Genomic DNA, 5000 nt, shown 5'->3' with positions numbered 1-5000 from the left:
TAAAAGAGCCGTTAGGAGGCAGTGATCACAACACGATAAGTTTTACTCTGCAAATGGAAAGGTAGAAGGGAAAATCGGAAGTGTCTGTATTACAGTATAGCAAAGGGGATTACAGAGGCATGAGGCGGGAGCTGGCCAAAATTGACTGGAAGGAGGCCCTAGCAGGGAAGACGGTAGAACAGCAATGGCAGGTATTCCAGGGAATAATGCAGAGGTTGCAGGATCAATTTATTCCAAAGAGGTGGAAAGACTCTAAGGGGAGTAAGAGACACCTGTGGCTGACAAGGGAAGTCAGGGACAGCATAAAAATTAAGGAGAGGAGGTATAACATAGCAAAGAAGAGTGGGAAGACAGAGGATTGGGACTCTTTTAAAGAGCAACAAAAGTTAACTAAAGAGGCAATGCGGGGAGAAAAGATGAGGTGCGAGGGTAAACTAGCCAATAATATAAAGGAGGATAGCAAAAGTTTTTTTAGGTACGTGAAGAGGGAAAAAATAGTCAAGGCAAATGTGGGTCCCTTGAAGACAGAAACGGGGGAATTTATTATGGGGAACAAAGAAATGGCAGACGAGTTAAACCGTTACTTTGGGTCTGTCTTCACTGAGGAAGATACACACAATCTCCCAAATGTTCTAGGGGCCGGAGAACCTAGGGTGATGGAGGAACTGAAGGAAATCCACATTAGGCAGGAAATGGTTTTGGGTAGACTGATGGGACTGAAGGCTGATAAATCCCCAGGGCCTGATGGTCTGCATCCCAGGGTACCTAAGGAGGTGGCTCTAGAAATAGTGGAAGCATTGGAGATCATTTTTCAATGTTCTATATAGATTCAGGATCAGTTCCTGTGGATTGGAGGATAGCAAATGTTATCCCACTTTTTAAGAAGGGAGGGAGAGAGAAAACGGGTAATTATAGACCAGTTAGTCTGACATCAGTGGTGGGGAAGATGCTGGAGTCAATTAGAAAAGACGAAATTGCTGAGCATTTGGATAGCAGTAACAGGATCATTGCGAGTCAGCATGGATTTACGAAGGGGAAATCATGCTTGACAAATCTACTGGAATGTTTTGAGGATGTAACTAGGAAAATTGACAGGGGAGAGTCAGTGGACGTGGTGTACCTCGACTTTCAGAAAGCCTTCGACAAGCTCCCACATAGGAGATTAGTGGGCAAAATTAGGGCACGTGGTATTGGGGGTAGGGTACTGACATGGATAGAAAATTGGTTGACAGACGGAAAGCAAAGAGTGGGTATAAATGGGTCCCTCTCGGAATGGCAGGCAGTGACCAGTGGGGTACCGCAAGGTTCGGTGCTGGGACCCCAGCTATTTACGATATGCATTAATGACTTAGACGGAGGGATTAAAAGTACCATTAGCAAATTTGCAGATGATACTAAGCTGGAGGGTAGTGTGAATTGTGAGGAAGATGCAATAAGGCTGCAGGATGACTTGGACAGGTTGTGTGAGTGGGCGGATACATGGCAGATGCAGTTTAATGTAGATAAGTGCGAGGTTATTCACTTTGGAAGTAAGAGTAGAAAGGCAGATTATTGTCTGAATGGTGTCAAGTTAGGAGGAGGGGGAGTTCAACGAGATCTGGATGTCCTAGTGCATCAGTCAATGAAAGGAAGCATGCAGGTACAGCAGGCAGTGAAGAAAGCCAATGGAATGTTGGCCTTCGTAACCAGAGGAGTTGAGTATAGGAGCAAAGAGGTCCTTCTACAGTTGTAGCGGGCCCTGGTGAGACCGCACCTGGAGTACTGTGTGCAGTTTTGGTCTCCAAATTTGAGGAAGGATATTCTTGCTATGGAGGGCGTGCAGCGTAGGTTCACTAGGTTAATTCCCGGAATGGCGGGACGGTCGTATGTTGAAAGGCTGGAGCGATTGGGCTTGTATACACTGGTATTTAGAAGAATGAGGGGGGATCTTATTGAAACATATACGATAATTAGGGGATTGGACACATTAGAGGCAGGAAACATGTTCCCAATGTTGGGGGAGTCCAGAACAAGGGGCCACCGTTTAAGAATAAGGGGTAGGCCATTTAGAACGGAGATGAGGAAGAACCTTTTCAGTCAGAGAGTGGTGAAGGTGTGGAATTCTCTGCCTCAGAAGGCAGTGGAGGCCAGTTCGTTGGATGCTTTCAAGAGAGAGCTGGATAGAGCTCTTAAGGATAACGGAGTGAGGGGGTATGGGGAGAAGGCAGGAACGGGGTACTGATTGAGAGTGATCAGCCATGATCGCATTGAATGGCGGTGCTGGCTCGAAGGGCTGAATGGCCGACTCCTGCACCTATTGTCTATTGTCTATTGTCTATAATCAACCACTTTATTTTGCCCGTCTTTGTGACTCCTCTTTGACACGTCGATCACCGCTGAGGCTGTTTTACCTGTTTCGCCTATGTACCGTAAGGTACACTCCTTACATTGAACTGCATACACCCCATTATTTCGCTCACGGGTTATCCTCTGTGCTATCCAGTCTCTCCTGTCACCCTGTTCTATGTTTTTGTCTATTACCCAGTGGGAGCAGGCCCCATATTGACATTAATTTGTAACCCTACTGCTCCCCTCGTCTGCTGGTTTTATCACCATCTCATGTTTATCCCTCAGCTCTGCCGTGGTCTCCCTCTCTTTTTTTCTGGTGAGGTTCGGCCTATCCTTTGTCATGGGCATATCCCAGGCTGTTTTAGTAACGTTCTTTTAAAACGTGTCGTGTTTGTTTGGCTTTACCCACGTTCCAGCATTAGAGGCCAATTTTTGCAATGTTTCCTGGGTGGGATTTGCCGGTTTTACAAATGGTGTCACTATCTCACCCTGCTTCCTGATACCCTTATGGGGTCGGCTCTGTTCTTGCAGAACCCTCGGGTGGTGCAGAGTCTGGGCCTTGTTATCAATATCTTGCCCTGCTTCCCGATACCCTTGCGGGTTCGGCTCTGTTCTTGCAGATCCCTCAGGTGGTGCAGAGTCTGGGCGGCATCGTCACCCAGCACACCGACGCCCACTGAAAATTACCCACGCACAGTGCGCGCCTGGAGCGGCAGTAGTTCAAACTACCCCTACCCCTACCCCTACCCCTACCGCTACCCCTACCCCTACCCCTAACCCTAACCCTAACCCTAACCCTAACCCTAACCCTAACCCTAACCCTAACCCTAACCCTAACCCTAACCCTAACCCTAACCCTAACCCTAACCCTAACCCTAACCCTAACCCTGACCCTGACCCTAATGCAGGCAGAGTTATTTATAAAGTGGCCCAGACTCTGCACCACCTGAGGGTTTTGTAACAGAACCAACCCCATAAGGGTTTCAGGAAGCAGGGCAAGATATTGATAACAAGGCGCAGACTCTGCACCACCTCAGGGTTCTGCAAGAACAGAGCCGACCCCATAAGGGCATCAGGAATCAGGGCAAGATATTGATAAAATGGCCCAGACTCTGCACCACCTGAGGGTTCTGCAAGAACAGAGCCGACCCCATAAGGGCATCAGGAAGCAGGGCAAGATATTGGTAACAAGGCCCACGGGGAAGGCGGCATACTTTGGGGTTATTTTGTAGTGAGTTTTGAAGGCATGTGCTAGTGTTACGCATACCGAGGGCGCGCAAAGTTCGGCGCGCCCGGGCCAAAACGCCTCTGCTGGCCGCGGCCGAGTCGGCCGACGGATTGCCACGGACTTGCTTGACGACCTGTCACTCTCCGTGCATCGGTTGCACGCCCGGTTCGTCCTTTCCATTTGTTTCATGATGTACACGCGGCAGGCGGAATATTTTAAAAGCACTGTTCTGTTCGAAGTGCACAATGGCCGTTGGGGCAATGCAACTGGGGGTCGGTCGACCGGCTGACGACGCCTGCCTGCCGATTTGGTTCACGATGTCCCCGCCGAAGGCGGCATACTTGAAAGTACTGCCGTTCGCGGCGCGCAATTTGCAGGGGGGAGGAATTGTTAGTGGACGTCTGTGTGCTGGGTGACGATGCTTGCCGACTTGGTTCATGCCGTCCACGCCGAAGACGGCGCCGTTTAAAGTACTGCCGCTCGAGGTGCACAATTTGCGGGGGAATTGTTATTGGGCGTCGGCGTGCTGGGTGACGATGTGGAGATGAGGAACGCCGAGCCAGATCTATCTTATTTGTTTGCTTGGGCCACTGGACTTTGCATGGGCTTGGCATCATTGTGTGCTACGTTAAATCACGGCCAATTGAGTGAGTATTTTTTATTCAACCACTCTATTTTGCCCGTCTTTGTGACTCCTCTATGACACGCCGATCACCGCTGACGTGTTAATCTGCGTGTTAGGTATCTCGGGGGTCAGTTGGACGGACAGATGTGTAAGGGTTTTGTTCGGAAGGATCGTTGAGTGTAAACGGTGAACGGGGGTTAAAGGCCCTGAGGTTTCAATCCTCTAAAGAATGTAAAAGGTCTGACGCGTTAGCTAGCAGCTAATGAGGTGAACCTAGCAGCTAATGAGGCTCTCTCTCTCTCACGGCCCCGGGACTCCCTCCCTCCCTCCTCCCTCTTGGAACCCTCCCTGCGTGGGGGGGGGGGGGGGGGGGGGGCACGAAGAAAAAGAGGGTATAAGAAGAATCCAGTGGAAGGAGTAGGGACTGGGGGCGAGGTCAGACAGCCTATCCGGCTAATAAAGCATCATGAGGTTAGGTATAAACTCTGATGACTGCATAAACTCGCCCCTAATGGGGGGGGGGCACTCTCTCCCCCACCCCTCTCTCCCCAGTGCCACTCCCTCCGACCCCCCCCCCACTCTCTTCGTGTCGCTGGGCCCGCCCGGCACGGCCCCGAGGATCACTCCCCGCGCGGCAACGGGACACCGGGTCGCCGGGCCCGCAGGGTCGTCAGTCGGGCGGGGGGGGGGAGGGTGGCCATGCCAGCAGCAGGAGAGGTTTCCAACGAACCCGCGACCGCAGCAGGACCGCCCGCGGCAGACATTTGGACCCAGCGGGTCCGTTCGGGATGGTTGCCGGGCCCGCAGCAGAGGTTTCCT

Source organism: Rhinoraja longicauda, unplaced genomic scaffold (assembly GCF_053455715.1).
Source record: "Rhinoraja longicauda isolate Sanriku21f unplaced genomic scaffold, sRhiLon1.1 Scf001023, whole genome shotgun sequence".
Taxonomy (NCBI): Eukaryota; Metazoa; Chordata; class Chondrichthyes; order Rajiformes; family Arhynchobatidae; genus Rhinoraja; species Rhinoraja longicauda.
This window is presented reverse-complemented; position numbering follows the sequence as displayed.